Raw genomic sequence first — 17,216 nt, 5'->3', positions numbered from 1 at the left:
ATTTGTTTCAATGTTTAATATTAAAAGTGTTTTGGGTCATTTTTTAGGGTTTGATGATATTTTTGTGACCCAAATATGACATGAGAACTTAACTCTGATATATACCAATTGGCTTATGGTAAAATAGATTTTATTATAGTTTTCAAGAATCTATCAACAATGTTAAGTGAGGAATTACTGTATTTATAATTTTAATTTGGGGAAATTCATTGTGTTAAATAATGAAACATCATTCATAAATTTAGGCCAATTTTGCCTATTAGTTTGATATTTACAAAAAAGTATATAAAAGTATAAATATTATGCACAAAATGCTCCATTACTTATCTTATTTGCATCTGAAATATTAAGATATTTCAGAAATATGAAGCTCCAAAACATTAGTTACTCCAATGAGGGAGATGAGGAAGAACCCTGAACAGGCTTTTTTTTTTTTTTTTTTTGCTTTCAAGTTTATTTTTTAAATGAAACACAAATAAACATTTGAAACACAGAAAAAAAAAGAGACAGAAAAAAGAAAATGAGGCAATATAGAGAAAAAGGAAAGGAAAGAAATAAATAGGAATAAAAAATAAGAAGACAGTGGAAGAAAGAAGAGGGAGAAGAGGTAGGGAAGGAAGAAAATTATGAGGGATTATAATAAAAATTATATTTCAATAGTGTCTAAGTTTATATGTGCCTCACTACTAAATAGAAACTCTAGAGAGTCATAGGAAACCCATTGGCTTAGAGGTAGATGTACTTCTTTTTTTATTACCGAATTTTCTGATTTTCTTAATCAGCATGTAATTGTGCATAAAGCCATTCTGGTATTTTGAAGAGCTTTATATAAGTATTTCTATTTTTTCCAGATTCTAAAATTTTACAAAAGCCTAGATTTTGCCACTTTTAAAACACTCAACACATTGTAAATTAATGCACCATTTTCTTGTTAAAATCAGCCTTGCATAAAATGATCTGTAGCTGAACAGGAGCAATAGCAAAGGTGTGAACTACTTCAAGGAAGTGCTAACTTCAGAGCCCAAATGAGAACATTTAAATGCTAAAATTTTTAGCAACAGCAAACAGATGTTTCTGCAAAATATCTTTTTTTTTTTCCTGTTTTCCAAACTCCTTTTTCTCCATACATTTACTTTTTCATTCTTCAAGCTTGGACTTTTCTGCCACTTTACCAATTTTCAGTGCCCATTCATCCTTGAAATGTTTCATTTTAACTTCTCCATCTCTCTTCCTCTGCCGTAATTGCAATGTAAGTTGGATGTATGGTTCTGCTCTAAAAAATGAATTCAGTATTAGTGACATGTACCAGGCTGATGGCACTGCAAACTGAAGGCCATTGTTTTAATCACAGCAACTCACACATCAAACAACACATATCACAGTTGCCTGAACAACTATTCTCAATTCTCAATGATTAACCCTTTGGCATAAAATATAGTGTTAATTTTTAAAATGACTGCATGATATAGGTATATGCTTGACAATACATATTGTATTGATGATGACAATCAAATAGTCATTAGACACTATTGAATTTGAATGGCTCACAAAGGCAGAAGTCTACCTATTAATTGTAAATTCCAATTAAATTTGTGATTGCACAGAAATTAACTCTCAAAAAGAGCACAAACACGTGTCAAAGACAACTTAGATGATTCTAATATCATCATTAGCAAATTATATACTCTATAGCAAACATAAAGTTCTACTAATGTATCTCTTTAAATATAAATGGAAATAAAATTATCCTTTCTCATCCATAAGTGATTATTTGTATCGACAATTTGCCAACTCCAGGATAGTTTTGCTATTGTCTAAAATACCACCTCATCCCCACAAACGTCAACTGATGGTGGTTTCATGAAGTTAATAGAACTAAAATGGGCCTAAGTCTCAGGATGCCTGGATTTAAGTAAGGCACATCTTCTAAGTGAACTAAGTGTATGAACTTGTACAAATTTCTAAAGTTTTCTGGGCATTACTTCAGCCAACTGGAATGGTAAGGGAGGTGGAGCTTGCAGTGAGCTGAGATCGCGCCACTGCACTCCAGCCTGGGCGACAGAGCAAGACTCCGTCTCAAAACAAAAACAAAAACAAAAACAAAACAAAACAAAACAAAACAAAAAAGAGTGGTAAATAATCACAAAGATGCCATGCTGTCCTAATATTCTCTGACTAAAATGGCCATGGGCTTTGGTGTCTGTAGCAAAATCCCTATGGATAATTAGAGAAATCTTGATAGTCTGTCTCAATGTATCTTTAAAAGAATATGACCCTTTGTGAGTAGTTAGAATGAGGAACTTTCTCTGTGTTGTCATTTGATATAGCCCTGAACTGAGTCTCTTTCTAAATTATGATCACATCATAAAACTTCACCCCACCATTAGAGTTTACTTTGTACTTTAATGTGTTTTGCATATCAAGATTCTCCTTAGAAAGTAAATTACCTTAGGACATATCATACTTTATGTCTGCCATTAGCGAATATAGGAACGCAGATTGGTTTATAATCAAAACTTGCAAGATAGAACATAATATATACATAGGGCTAGAGCCTTGCCTTTAAGGAAGGGAAGGGGATCAAAGAAGGAAAGAACAATACCTAGCTGCTAACTCAAGTGTTTGGTGGACTAAATAGATTACATTTATCAAGGATTAATGTGGTTATGAGATAATTTGAATTTTAATTATGTGAGGTAAACAATGACTGAAGGGAGATTTAATTTGAAGGGAAACAATAGTAGAGAATGGAGCTTGATATCATTAAATATTAGAATAACTATCATGAGATTGAGGGATTAATATCTAAGGATTATAATCGATACAAATGGGTAGAAATTACAGGAGGGAATTACAATGAAATGTTGGCATAAACTTCTTTATAGTTATTTGAAGACAGACTAGTGTTTATAAAGATAGCAGTGTCTTCATTCTTAGAAATTTTTTACAAAGTTTGAAAAGTCATTGTCAGAATTTTTTGTGGACAAGGTGCTTGCCTGAAATGAGCATTTGGATTAATATTCCATAAAAATAGTTTTTAACCTGGATCAAACTAATCATAACCCTTATTGGAGTATGATGTGGTAATTATAATTTAACATACTTTTACCTTTAATTTATAGTATTTTTTGCTAAACCATAACTCATAAATGAATTCCCAGCTTACCTATATGAAATATTGACTTTACCTTTATAGAAAGTTAAATTTAGTACAACCTTTGTCAGGAAAGGAATGTTCCTATTATAAATAAATATGAACTCCACTTGAATTATAGCAATTAATTATTTTAACAAACATGAGGGTGTACTATCATTGTTATTTTACAGATGAGAAAATATAGCATCAGAATTGAAATAACTTATCCAAGACTACAAATTTAGAAAACAGTTGTAGCCCAGTCTTTTATAACTTTAGAATCTTTGTCTGAAAATTCTTACCATTTCTTTCCTTATGATGTCAAATATGCATGGTGTTTCTTGAGCAAACTTTTAAGCAAAGATCTTTAAAAATAGAAGAGACAACAAGCTATCTAAAAGATTCAGTTACTTTTTTATAGAAAAACACTGGGGTGGATAAATTATCCCTGAAATTTCTTTCGCCTTTATGATGGTGAGATAAACTGAAAAAAAAATTAAATACAATGAAGAAATTTGCACACTGTTATTCGATGAAAAGGTTCTTGCAGTAACTTGTTATAGAAGTCTGTGAAAAGCAGAATTGATTTTTATCAGACTGATATTGCTCAGAGGAAATAGTCACTGCTTAACACAGAAGAATGAGCTAAATTGCCTCTAAGCTGCCTTCATCTATATGAATATAGAAGCCAAATTTTAACTACTTTTCCTGGAAAAGATACATATGATGAACATTAAAATAAAATACACATGGTCTTTTCAGAAATTTAACAATTTTCTTCAAGCCAGCAACTCTGCCAATTTGCTAAGAAACAAGAATTTTAAGAAATGTTAAGTTCTAAATACAAGGCTATGAGAAAAAGTCTAGCATTACCATACATATCTCAAGATGGTTTTGGATTGAGTATTTTAATTTTTTGAAATAGCCAACAGCTTGTTGGGAGATAACCTAAATTAAGAGTTGCTGCCATGAGAATAATTGCATTTTCCCACTCATTGACATTGTCTAACATTAAATCTGCATTCATTATGGACCAGTGAGATATGCGGTTTTAGTTATTTTTTTCTGATTGTAGAAAAATAGTAGAAACTATTAAATGTAGACAGAAAAATTATACCCTCAATGGAATGAAGCACTAATAAATCACAGAGTAACAGTGTAGGCCTAGTTTTATCCACTTTTCAAATTTTTTGTTCTTTCACTAGTAGCTATTTCATATAAACCTTATGCTGTAATCACATTCAATAGAGTTTGGGGGACTATTGGATTAACTCAAGCTGTCTTTTCCAAAAAGTAAAACATAAAAATGCAGTGTCCATGGTCTTTAATAATTATGTGGTCAGATTCCACAAGTTAGGCCACTGAATTTCTCTTTCAATTTTCTTTGGTTTTCCTTTATATTATTGGAGAAAGTTTATATTGGCTTATAAATATGATTTGCAGGCACTGCAAAGCTCTTCCGTTTATTAAGGCTTTCTGGTAAATGCTCATGACTGACACTGGAAACTCATCATGTTGCTTCTTTCTGCTGCCTGAGTTCATGGAGATGTTCTGAGAGCATGGCATATACTTTCTGAACATTCCTAAGTGAAAGCTACCTAAGCACCCTGAAGAAATACTTCCAAAATATTTTCTTTGTATGCTCTTCTTTCCTCCATTACTTTGTTTTGCATCTTAGAAATAGAACCAGTAAGTTGAAGCAGGAGAAAAAAATTGGAGATAACAATTTATATCACTCCTCTTCAAACTATGTAATGTGAATATTTAATATTTCCAGAATTCCTTAAAGTTAGAAAAAAATTAACTGGACAATCATATTATTGAAAAATCAGATAACTTCTTCCATCCTGCTTTAGTCACATTCAATAATAACTGAATACCTTCTTTTTCAAAATCTACAGTTTCAGCTGAGATATTAAGTCATTTAGGGGGTCAAGGCTGCAGTGAGCCGTGATCATGCCACTGCACTCCAACCAGGTCAACAGAGGAAGACCCTGTCTCAAAAAAATGAATAAAATATAAAAATAAATAAATAAATATAAACAACGTTTTAATATATAATACATATTTGAATGTACCTTAGTGTTTTTCTTAGAATAAATATCAAATGATAATGCACAGTCTATAAATACATGACTGAATGCAGATAATGATAGTAATATCTTGATGGAGAAGAAATCACATTTTCTTTAAGCTTAACGTTTAAAAAACACAATTGTCCATCTAAAATTTAGAGAAAATAGAAACACTAGCTAAATGTATACCATTAGAAGCTAAAGTCACTCTTTGGCTACTTAAAACAATGTCATAGATTCCAATAGCTGGACACATGTCAACAGAGACAAGGAACAGTTGATAATAGATGAGTCTCTCTATCCAGTTGTTTAGCGTGTTAGATGAGAGCCACTCCATTGTAGGATATCATCTCTTGTTTATGTCATTCCTTCCTTCCTTTCTCCCTCAGTGCCTTTTCCCTTCCTTCTTTCCTTCCTTCCTTTCCTTCTTCATTGATGATAGCTATTTTATTACTAGGCCTTATACTAAGATGCAAGATACAGTGGCAAATGCAATAGTTGTGACTCTGTTCTTCACAGAATTTAGAGTCTAAAGTGGGAGGCAGACAGCTATCAAATTTGCATACAAAAAACTCTACAATTTTGTACATTGTAAATTATATAATATTATGGTAAGTACGACAGAGCCAATGGCCAAATATTTTGAAATAGATTAATAGTAATAGCAAATACAGTAACAGCATTAGATAGGGTAAAGAAGGCTTCTCTAAGAAAGTAGCACTTAAATTGATACTTGAATAATGATGAATAGACATCCATAAAAAAGAATGTGGGTATGGGGGAGAATGATTCACGCAAGAGGACAACATAAACAAACAGAATCAAATACTCCAATAAGTGAAAGATGAGCAGTGTGGATAGATGGTTGTAAGAAGAAGAGTGAATTGACTTGAAGTTGCAGAAATAGGCATAGGCAACATATCAGGCAAGTCTTGCAATCTAAATTAAAGCATTTGAATTCTAGTCTAAGTGCAATGGAGAACAACTGAAATGCTAGGAAAAGGAGTTATAAGATCTATTTTATATTCATTTTAAATATCAATAAGTTTTGTACGGAAAGTGAGCAAGAATGAAAGGGAGAGACTAATTAGTGGCCTATTCAACTCATCCAGGTTGGTATCGGTGGCCAGGACTAGTAAAGCAGAGAGGAAACTGTGAAGAATGCAAGATCCATTTTAGAGGCACTTTGGCAGGATTAGTGATAAATGATATGGGTGTTTTTTTAAGAAGAAAGAGTAAATTCTTCAGTATGTAGCTTGTGTAACTCAGCAAAGCCATTCACTAAAATGAGGATGCCTGGTTGGGAGAGAGGCAAGTTGAACAGGGAAAATTAAAAATTTATTGTTGAGTATGTCAAATTTTAACATAGTTTTTTTGTTTCTTGGATTGTCTATACATTAAAAGGGAGACTTACATTGATGATATGCATTTAATTGGAATGCAGTCTTGGGAAGGAAATGTTACTCTGTTAGCTTTCTTGGGCTGCCATAATAAATTACTATAAACTAGGGGACTCTAAAGAAACAGAAATTTGTTCCCTCCCATCTTTGGAGGCTACATGTCCAAATTCAAGGAATTGGCAAGGCCGTGCTTCCTCTGAAGCCTCAAGTAGAAAGTCTTTCTTCCAGCTTCTGGTAGCACTAGATGTCCCTTGGTTTGTGGCAGCTTAACTACAATTTATTCCTCCATTCTTACATGGTCTGTGTGTTTCTGTGTCTTCATGTGACATTCTGCTCTGTGTGTGTGTGTCTCTTTCCTTTTCTTGTGAGGACAGCACTAATATTGGATTAAGAGCCCACCTTACTCCAGTATGACCCCATCTTAATTATTAACATCGGCAGTGACACTACAGTAATGTTTCATTTAGTGATAGGGATACATTCTTAGAAATACAGTATTAGGTGATTTTTGTCATTGTGTGAACATGTAAAGTTTAGTATACAGTAACAGCATTAGATAGGGTAGTTAAAGAAGGCTTCTCTAAGAAAGTAGCACTTAAATTGATACTTGAATAATGATGACAAGACATCCATGAAAAAGAATGATTGTGGGTATGGGGGAGAATGATTCACTCAAGAGAACAGCATAAACAAACAGAATCAAATACTCCAATATGTGAAAGATGAGCAGTGTGGATAGATGGTAGTGAGTAAGCAGAAGAGTGAATTGGCTCTTCTACAGTATAGTAGACGATAACGTCTATGTAGAGTCTACGTACATAGATGGTATAGTCTACTGCACACCTAGGCTGTATGGTATAGCCTATTGCTCCCAGGCTACAAACTTGTACAGCATGTTATTGTGCTGAATTCTGTAAGCAATTGTAACACAATGGTATTTGTGTCTCTAAACATAGGAAACATACAGTAAAAACATGGTATTATAATCTTAATGGACCACTGTTCTATATGAGATCTGTCATTGACCAAAATGTTGTTATGTGGTACACGATTTTATTTCCAAATAAGGCCACATTCTGAGGTACTGAGAGTCAGGGCTTCAACATTCTTTTCTGTGAGACACAATTCAACTCATAATAGAGCCACCTATCAAGAGAGCACAGAGAGAAAAGAAACAAAGCTTGGAAATGCACATTTGTGGAATTTCAATATATAGATTTCTTTTGGTGGAGACACTGATAAAGGTTGTGGAGTGTTAGCTAGAAGGAAGTCAGCCTGTATTTCCACCACATTAAAATAAGAGAATGATTTAAGGTAGGAATGGTAAAGAGCTTCAAGTCTATTGCAAGGAGTAAGAGGAAGGCAGTAATAGTCCTCAGCAAGGAATGTAACTCAACATTATTCAATAAAGCAAGAAAATGTGAAGTCTCTTAAAAAGATTAACAAAAAAATTATTATTAAAAATATTGTTATGTAATTTAGGTGTTGGTGTGCTCTGGACACTCAATAATGAGTAACAGCCGATTTCTAAGATTAAAGGGATCCTCTCTGGCTAATTAGTGCTCTGTTTTCTATGTATACGTTGGAATGGGGAAAGCCTCCATCCAGCTCACTCTGGAAGGAAATAAATTTGAACTTTGATTTTACATTATGAACAAAAATAAATTCTATCATCCCTAGTGACATAAATGTAGAAAATAAAGCAAATAAAAATGTGAAAATATAATATAAAAGCTTAACTTTATAATCTAGAGATTGAGGATTAAAAAAATACTGAAATGTTGAAAATTATATAAGAAAATATGGAAATATTTGAATATGTAAAAGGTATCCAAAATATGGCAAGAGATATAAACAGCATCAAGAGTTAAAAAATTTGCCTTAGTATTTCTAATGCTAAAACTTACAATACATAAGAATTTCTACTAAACTAATTTTACAGTGATAAAAAATGAAAGGCTTAGAGCAGGAGTGGTATAAGGCCAAGAAAACAAGACAAATATGTATATTTTAAAAGTAATATCACGTTATTTTATATAAGTAAAAGCGTGTGTGTAGTATACATGCATATATATCTATAGAAAGAGAAACAGACAATTATAGTCTATGAATAGTACTTAATTTAGGGTGATAAGAACTTAAGTTTACTTTCTTTAACATATTAATATATGCAATTTGAAAATAAAGCAGAGAAAAGCAATACATGTTTTGTTGTGAAAAACTGAGCAGATCCAGCTTTTCCAGGTATTTTGTGGGGTGTTCAGTTCACTCTATCTTGTACTAGTTTTTTTTAATCTGCTAAACATTCATGACCATTCTCTGAGCTAGGGTTTAAAAATGAAAACTATACTTGCTCTTATGAGACTTGTATTCTAATGGATAAAATAGATGGGAAAACAAATGCATTATTTTCTACTGTAATAAGCACGATAGGTCGGGTGCGGTGGCTCACGCCTGTAATCCCAGCACTTTGGGAGGCTGAGGCAGGCGGATCACCTAAGGTCAGGAGATCGAGACCATCCTGGCTAGCATGGTGAAACCCCCTCTCTACTAAAAATACAGAAAATTAGCCAGGCGTGGTGGCAGGCGCTTGTAGTCCCAGCAACTTGGAGGTTGAGGCAGGAGAATGGCGTGAACCCGGGAGGCAGAGCTTGCAGTGAGCCGAGATTGTGCCACTGCTCTGCAGCCTGGGTGACAGAGAGAAACTCCATCTCAAAAAAATAAATAAATAAAATAAAAAAAAAAAACACCATAATGTGAATCAAGAACTTTACAGATAAAGATTTTTTTATAACTCTCTTTTCTATCTTTTGTCAACTCACACACATTTTGGTCCCAGACAATTTTTATTTCTAAACTGCAAATCTTGTCTTAAAGTTAATAAAACAGGGAAATGTACAGGATATTTAAAGCTTGGATTAATAAATGAAAGCAGTAATAAGAATTAACTTTCATAAACATGTGAATAAAACATGGAGATCACAAAAAGGTACGTATTTTAATTAATATATGCATTTTTCCCTGTATTAAAAATGTAACTCCATGTTTCTCATGGTAGTGCATAAATATGGCTCAATTTAGTAATGATAAGATGTAACTCATTATAAGACAGGTCAATGCAATGTTCTATGGAGCCCAAGTTACAGTGTATGTCATTTATGTGCCTTGTTTGGGAGAGGAATAGCTCAAATTAGTTCCATAAGCAAATTGGGTAATTTCTCTAGCTCTCCAAAACTACCAAACGAAGAACGATATTCTACAGCATTGCTTTCTCTGTATTATATGCAATGAAATAAGCAGAAAATTAATAAAAGACCATGACAAATATGGTTTCACATTTATTCAGTATAGTTCTACAATACTCCACAAGAAGATCTATGGAACTGAGGAAGTGGAAAATATTCTCCCATCACGTTCTTGCACTCTCTACATAAAGCTGGTTTGAAGGAGGAATTGCTCAGTAAATAGTTTCTACAGAAGCAGTTTAACCAGTTTCCTAGGGAGCATAGTTGCTTAGGAAACTCAGATATACTATGGCACAGAGGCTGTGACAAGACACCTGCTGGTGTACACAGTTTCAAGCTGCCATTTTTACCCATTTCTTCTGTCTCTCCTGGCTGTGCTCTCATATGGCAGAAGCGCAAAGTTGGGAAACCAGTGCAATTCTTGGCGCTGGGTGGTGGAAATAAAATTGCTCATCGGTTTACTATAAAGACCACCTTTGGTAGATAAATTTGTTTTTGAGAGCAGATTAGGCAACATGTTTTCTACCCTGCAAACACTTTCCATTGATCATTGGGATAATCTCTGAGGAATCAGCATAATTATATTCTTTGGAAGCCCTGGCACATTAAGAAATGGTAATTGAATTTCATGAGAGCCATTTTCAAATCTCTGCTCATTTGAGAAAATAAAATCAAGGGCGTAGGTATATAAGGTATACGATAAACCTCAGGTTAGTCAACTAAAAAAGAATCATGTGTTTCCTTTGAAATATGTAAGTCATAAATATAAAATATATGTCAGGGTACCCCTTTGAGATATTTCAGCCAACAAATAATTCTAGTGTTAAGTAACTTTTTATTTTTATATAAAATAAAAGTTGCCTAAGCATTAAGTTTTATATGTTTTTATCCTTCTATCTATATAAATAAATGGGCTTTATAATGGCTTTTGTAGATTGGCACCTCATTTTCAGTTGATATCCTTTTAAAATGTGAAATAATGATGGTAATGTGAGAACGTGTGCTGGAAACGTGACTTGTGGTCTCTGACACCAGGCTGCCACATTTAGCAGCTGTTCAGTAGACATGAGGAACTAAGCAACAGAACACAAGCCATTGGACTGGGGACCCCTAGATGACACAGCGTTATAAAAAGAGACAAAAAAATAAACTTTTCAATTAACCAAGGGGAATCCCTTAGGTCCGAGGCTCAGCGTTATCCATGGCTTCTGCATTCTGTCTGTGAAGCTTTTAGAGACAGGCAATCACAACTTTGTCTGGCAAATGTTCTATGGTAGCAGATTATAGTAAAATTAGTGATATTTTAGCAGTCAACAATCTCAGATATTGAGAGAGTAGAAGAGAGAGGAAGAGTGGCCTAAAAACTGAGTTCACATTACTACAGAGTTAAAGTGGAGTTTAAATAGTTTTACTTAATGTTTAAATTTCCAATTAATTTTGTGTGCTTTGAAAGTTAATGGAATCCTGAGACCCTATTGTTACCACACTACTTGATTAGGATCCCATCAAACTTCTGATTTGCGTCTTCTTTTTATGTCAAGGTTTCCCTGCACATAAAACACTCGTGGGCATTTCCATCTTTCTAAAAAAAAAAAAAAAAAAAAAGCAAAGTTCTTACAGTGGCCTACATGGCCCTCGGCAATCTGGCCTCTCTTTCCCACCTCCCCTTTGCACCCTGCCCTGGCCTCTGCACTCTTTCCTTGTGTGCTCTGCATGTTCCTGCCTCAGATCCTTTGCCTTTTTATTCTTTCTGTCTTGAAAACTCATCCCCAAATAGTTGATGGTTCACTTCCTCAGTTCCTTCAGGATGCTGTTGAAATGTCATCTTCTTAAGAATGCCTTTTTTTATTCCCTTGTTTAGATGCCAGTCCTCAGCCCTTTTTTTATCCCTTTTATCTCCCTTTACCTTTCTAATCATTTTCTTCTTAGCATGCATCATTACATGACATACACGCTTATTATTTTGTTCAATTTACCAAACAGAATATAAGTTGCAAGAAGTCAGAGGCTCATTATCTTATTCACTGCTGTACTCTAAACATCCAGAAAACTTCCTGGAACCTAGCAGATGATCAAAATATTAGTGGTTTGGATGAATGAAGAGATCTCTATAAGTAACAAGCAGGATATTGTTCATAATCCTCTGGAGGTACCTCAGATAACCTACTTACTTTCTCAGATTTTCTTGCTGTCTCTTTTCATGAAAGAGAGCAGAGAACCGACTTCAAAGTATTCCTCAGTAACAGATATTCGTCTTTCAAGTGACCCCCCCATTGTATTAAAAAGGACAGTTTATCGATCCTTCTTGAGTACTTTAAAATTAAACATATGCAACTCTTTGTCTTATTAATTGACATTGAGGCCGTAAGGGAAAAAAGTGCTGAAAATAACCAAAGCATGCTAATCTATGTGTAATAGTCTATGCTATGGGACACGGTCTGCTTTGGTTGTTTGCTACTTTTAAAAATCAGTTGTTAGAAACAAATATATTACTGTTGTAATGATTTAAACAATACTAAATATGAGGTGGGGGGCAGAGGATAAAGTTTCTTGTCTTAGCTTGAATTTCCTCAAACATAGACTTGAGATGAGGCATTGTGTGCAAATAGTTTGAGAAGGGATGCCAGGGTGCAGGAGGGAAGAACTAGGGAGAGTGAGGCAGGGAGGAAGGAAACAACAATACCAACGTGCATTTTTTAGTTTATTGTTATGAGCAACAGATGCTTCTAGGAAGCATATAGGATGCTTTTCAAGATTGTCCAATCCAATAATTTATCCATTAGCTTTCACTTCAATTGATCAAAAATTGCTTCTTCAGAGTGTTTATTCCTGTCTTTTTGAGTTGCACTTTCTGTGGGCCCTTCCTGCTTTGTCCTTGGCGGAAATCATGGGGGAGGGATGGAGGATGGACAGCTGGGATATTAGTAACAAAGGGATGAAAAGCGCACCCTGAACTCAATCCATATGCACCCTCCATTAAATCTTCTCAGTTACTTAGTCTTCATGGTCTCTACAAATGACGTAATATGCAGCGGTCAGCGAAATAAGCTACAGAAGCTACAATCATCTTTACTCCAACTAGCCCCCAGGTTGTTAGTGACATTTTTCAACTCACATTTCTACCACCAATTCTAGATATGCCAGCCCTTCAAGCAGCATTTCATCTGGTCTTCGTTGCTTGCCGGATGGAGTGATCCAGATCTTGATCTCTGAGAAGTCCAAGCCCTTGAGATCCTTAACCCTAACTTCAATTGCTCCAGCTGTTTTTTCCCTATGATGCTAGGCATGGAAGACCACCAGAGGCCCAAGAGGATGTTCCGATGTCAACACATATTCCCTGCCACCATTATGTAATAGAGAACCCTGTTCTACTGTATTCCCTACTACAAATGTGCTCACCTCTCATGCCTCAGAAACCAAGACATCTAATCCATCAGAGCCTAAGATTTCAGAGGAAGGAAGCATAAATTCCTCACAAGTGACTGGCAGTGGTGGTGAGAAAGGCCATTCTTCTTTCATCAATGAACTTGTATGTTCTACCATTCGATTCAAATTTCATATTTCAAGAAATCATTTCAATGCATACACTGTATTCTTGCAGACAACACTGCAACCCTGAGGAGTGTTGGACATGGTACCATAGTTGAGTCTTTAATAAGACGTCCCATTATACCATTAGCCTGGTAATTCTGGATAATATGACCTGGGATAGAATCAGTGGATCTCATAATCATGTTCTCATTGTCACCCTGTCTTTTATATAAAATGGATCTTTTAAACTGAAATGTTGTCACATGTTATAAATCTTAGATGTTGGTGTTGTCAGTAAAACTATAGGCAGGGAAGGAAAATCAGTAATAAAGTAAGAGCTAATTCTGTTTTGGATGAAATGCTTCCCTCCAGGATACAAGGACTGGAAATAATTACCTTCTCATGAGCGACTGAATTAGTCTCCTTGGAGCCATTAGCACCATTTCATGGGCTCAGCATTGATATCTGTTTTGTAAACTTCAGACTTTCAAACATGAGTGGAAGATAGATCTTGTTTTCCGAAAAGAAGCTTAAACCACTGGACCCATGCATAGCTTTTCTTTCTACTGTCACACTTACTGTATTCATGGCTTCTTCCACAAACACTGGTAGTCAAGAACATAAGATGGCTGATGCCCACTTAATGGGCCATCCTGTCTATATGGTGTTTTGTGTGTGTGTGTTTTTTTAGATGAAATCTTGCTCTTGTTCCCCAGGATGGAGTGCAATGGTGTGATCTCGGCTCACTGCAACCTCCGCCTCCCGAGTTCAAGTGATTCTCCTGCCTCAGCCTCCCTCCCAAGTAGCTGGATTTACAGGTGCTTGCCACCACACCTGGCTAATTTTTGTATTTTTAGTAGAGACGGGGTTTCACCATGTTGGCCAGGCTGGTCTCATACTCCTGACCTCAGGTGATCCACCCACCTCAGTCTCCCAAAGTGCTGTGATTACAGGCATGAGCCACCACGCCCTGCCAGTCTATATGGTTTTTGAATGTGTCCTGTGTGATGTATAAACTGTAGTGGTCATTAACCTGAGGCACAAAAATCTTTTTTTTTTTTTTTTGAGATGGAGTCTTGCTCTAATGCCTAGGCTGGTGTGCAGTGGCGCAATCTCGGCTCACTGCAACCTCTGCCTCCTAGGTTCGAGCAATTCTCCTGCATCAGCCTCCCATATAGCTGTGAATACAGGCATGTGCCACCACATCTGGCTAATTTTTGTGTTTTTAGTAGAGACAGGGTCTTGCCATGTTGGCCAGGCTTGTCTTGAACTTGTGACCTCAGGTGATCCGCCCCCCCTTGGCCTCCCAATGTGTTAGGATTACAGGCATAAGCCACTGCTTCCAGACTTGAGGCACAAAAATCTTAACCAGCATAAATCTGAGTACCGCTCCTCCAGGCCTCTTTGATTGTAAATTCCTCATCTCATTCCTTTCAAGGCCCTCACCAATTGGCTAGACAATTGAGTGACCAAGTTACTCCTCCAAGGTCTGCTCACAATGAGGATTCCCCTTGACACCAGCCTTTAGTGTCACTTCTTGTTGTGTGTTGAATTGTGTCTCCCCAAATTATTAGCTTGGTGCAAAAGTTATTGCAGTTTTTTCAATTACTTTCAATGACGAAAACCACAATTACTTTTGCACCAACCTATATATGTTGAAGTTGTAACTCTTGGGACCTGTGAATGTGACCCTAATCCAGTAACTGGTGTCTTTATAAAAGAAAGGAAAGAAAGGGTTGGATATGGAGACACACACAGGTATAACGCCATGTGACAACAGAGGCAGAGATTGGAGCAATGTAGCTGTAAGACAAGACATGCCAAGGATTTCTGACAGCCTCCAGAGGCCAGGATGAGGCAAGGAACACTTGTTTTCTACAGATTTCAGAGGGAGAATGGCCCTGCTGACTACTTGATTTCAGAGATCTGGCTTCCAGAACAGTGAGAAAATAAATTTCTGCTGTTTCAAACCACCCAGACTATGGTACATTTTTACAAGAGCCCTAGCAAACAAATAAACTCCTCATTGTTCTGTCTTGACGTGGTTTTACATTTTCAGCTTGTATTAATTTATCAGGCCAACCCATTTGTGAACTAAGCTTCTGTCAGCCATAAGGCCAGAGATATGAGCTGAGAAAGAGACTTTGTTCAACAATACTGGGCTACCTGCTTATGTAACTTACTTGTGCCCTCTAGATGTTCTCTGGCCAGTTCCAGAAAGTATCATTTTAATTGCACAATGGATTACCTCTATGGCCACCTTACCTTATGATTTGGTAATGTTATAATACCAAGATAATGATGGGGATAGTCAAGTCATTGCCCAATATCTGGTGTTGGGCAGGGTTGCAGCCAATAGTCTGATTACATAGTCACTTGCTTTTTCGTGATCAGGAATTTATTCACACAGCAGGAACTATTTTAAACACAAAGAATAATTATCTGTGACTGAAGACACGGCCTTGCTACAGTACACTGGCATGAGTTGCAACCTCAAATTGGAGCTTTCCAGAGACCTTATATAGCTTCTCTGTCTAATATAGATACCTTTAGCATCATTGCAAATACTGAGTCATGCAACCAAACTCAGGGCATCTTGTACAATATCTTAAAACTGTTTGCAAAGCCTTCTCTGCTTCTTGAGCTAAATTTTACTAAAGAGGATTTTTTTTAATCCTTTAAAGTCAAGAATTTATTCTTTTTCTAGAGCTCCATTCCTCTATATAGAAAACAGACCTATGAAAAGCTTCATTCATTGGGCAGTTTGGATTTTCAGGGTCAAGTTTCTTTCTCCCATTTTTCTAATTTTGCTGGCATGTGGGTCTATTCAAGTCAGGGCCTTCTTTGTAGATTACACTATCTGTAGCCATTAGTTGTCTGATCACAGGTGTCCCAAAATACTGCTGAGAGATAGGGGACATTTTGCTGATTAGGAGTCCCATTCAACTTTTGATCATAACTCAGGAGCTCCGGTCAGACTTTTTCTGAATTTGTTGTTATACAGAGTATGTAAAAGCTATTAATAAAGTGGTAGCTTAATTCATTCTCTGTAAATATTCCTTTTGAGTAAATCTCCACCCAGAGAAAGATGTTCTTGCATCTATGTACATAAACACCATAAAATCCCAAGAAAAGTGAAACTTTATCTTTAACAATGGAGTTCTATCTTCTCTTTCAAGATAAGTAAATGTCTAAAGTACTCTAAAGAGATGTATATGGTTTCCTGCAACAACTAGTTTTTTATCATGTAAATATATATATCATGTATAATCTGTATGTATATATATCATATATAGTCATATATAATCTGTATATGTATATGAGGCAAATATTACATATTTGGTATCATTTCTCAGAAGAAAACCTTGAGGACTTTTTTTATAATTAGTTTTGAATTTGTAGTATATTAAATGCATTCATTTTGGCGACATGTTTTCCAAAAATTTCGGAAGTAATGATGAATAATTAAGTTCATATATGTATATGTTGGCATAGTTCCACTCTGAAAGGCAAATATGTATGACATAGAGGTTATATATATAAATGTACATATATATGTATATATGTATACATATATTTGTATACAATGTATACATATATATGTATACATATATTTATATGTATATGTGTAAAAATAAATATATATTTATATTTATAATCCTTCATTAATCTACTAATTTACCATTTAATGTCCCAGGGGTATTAGTTTAAATTCTCTAGCCCTAAGCAAATTTGCAGAAAAGGCTTCATTTCCTTTTATTAAGAAAAAGCATTTTTTTAAATTCCCATTTAATTCTTAGTCTTTTCATTCATATCTGCCCCAGCACAG

The 17,216-nt window shown here is 35.3% G+C and overlaps 1 long non-coding RNA gene across 1 annotated transcript; it reads right to left on the bottom strand.

Moving 5' to 3' along the window:
* Window positions 1–908: 908 nt before the first annotated feature.
* On the bottom strand, window positions 909–13,238 carry LOC107968065 (uncharacterized). Its single transcript, XR_001708945.3, has 3 exons — window positions 12,972–13,238; window positions 3,439–3,501; window positions 909–1,273 (listed from the first exon to the last, which is right to left on the bottom strand). It is a non-coding gene; the product is annotated as an uncharacterized LOC107968065 (long non-coding RNA).
* Between the last annotated feature and the right edge of the window lie 3,978 nt (window positions 13,239–17,216).

This window comes from Pan troglodytes, chromosome 14, assembly GCF_028858775.2.
Source record: "Pan troglodytes isolate AG18354 chromosome 14, NHGRI_mPanTro3-v2.0_pri, whole genome shotgun sequence".
NCBI classification, from domain to species: domain Eukaryota; kingdom Metazoa; phylum Chordata; class Mammalia; order Primates; family Hominidae; genus Pan; species Pan troglodytes.
The sequence above is the reverse complement of the archived record's forward strand: the minus strand, read 5'-3'. Positions and strand labels throughout refer to the sequence as shown.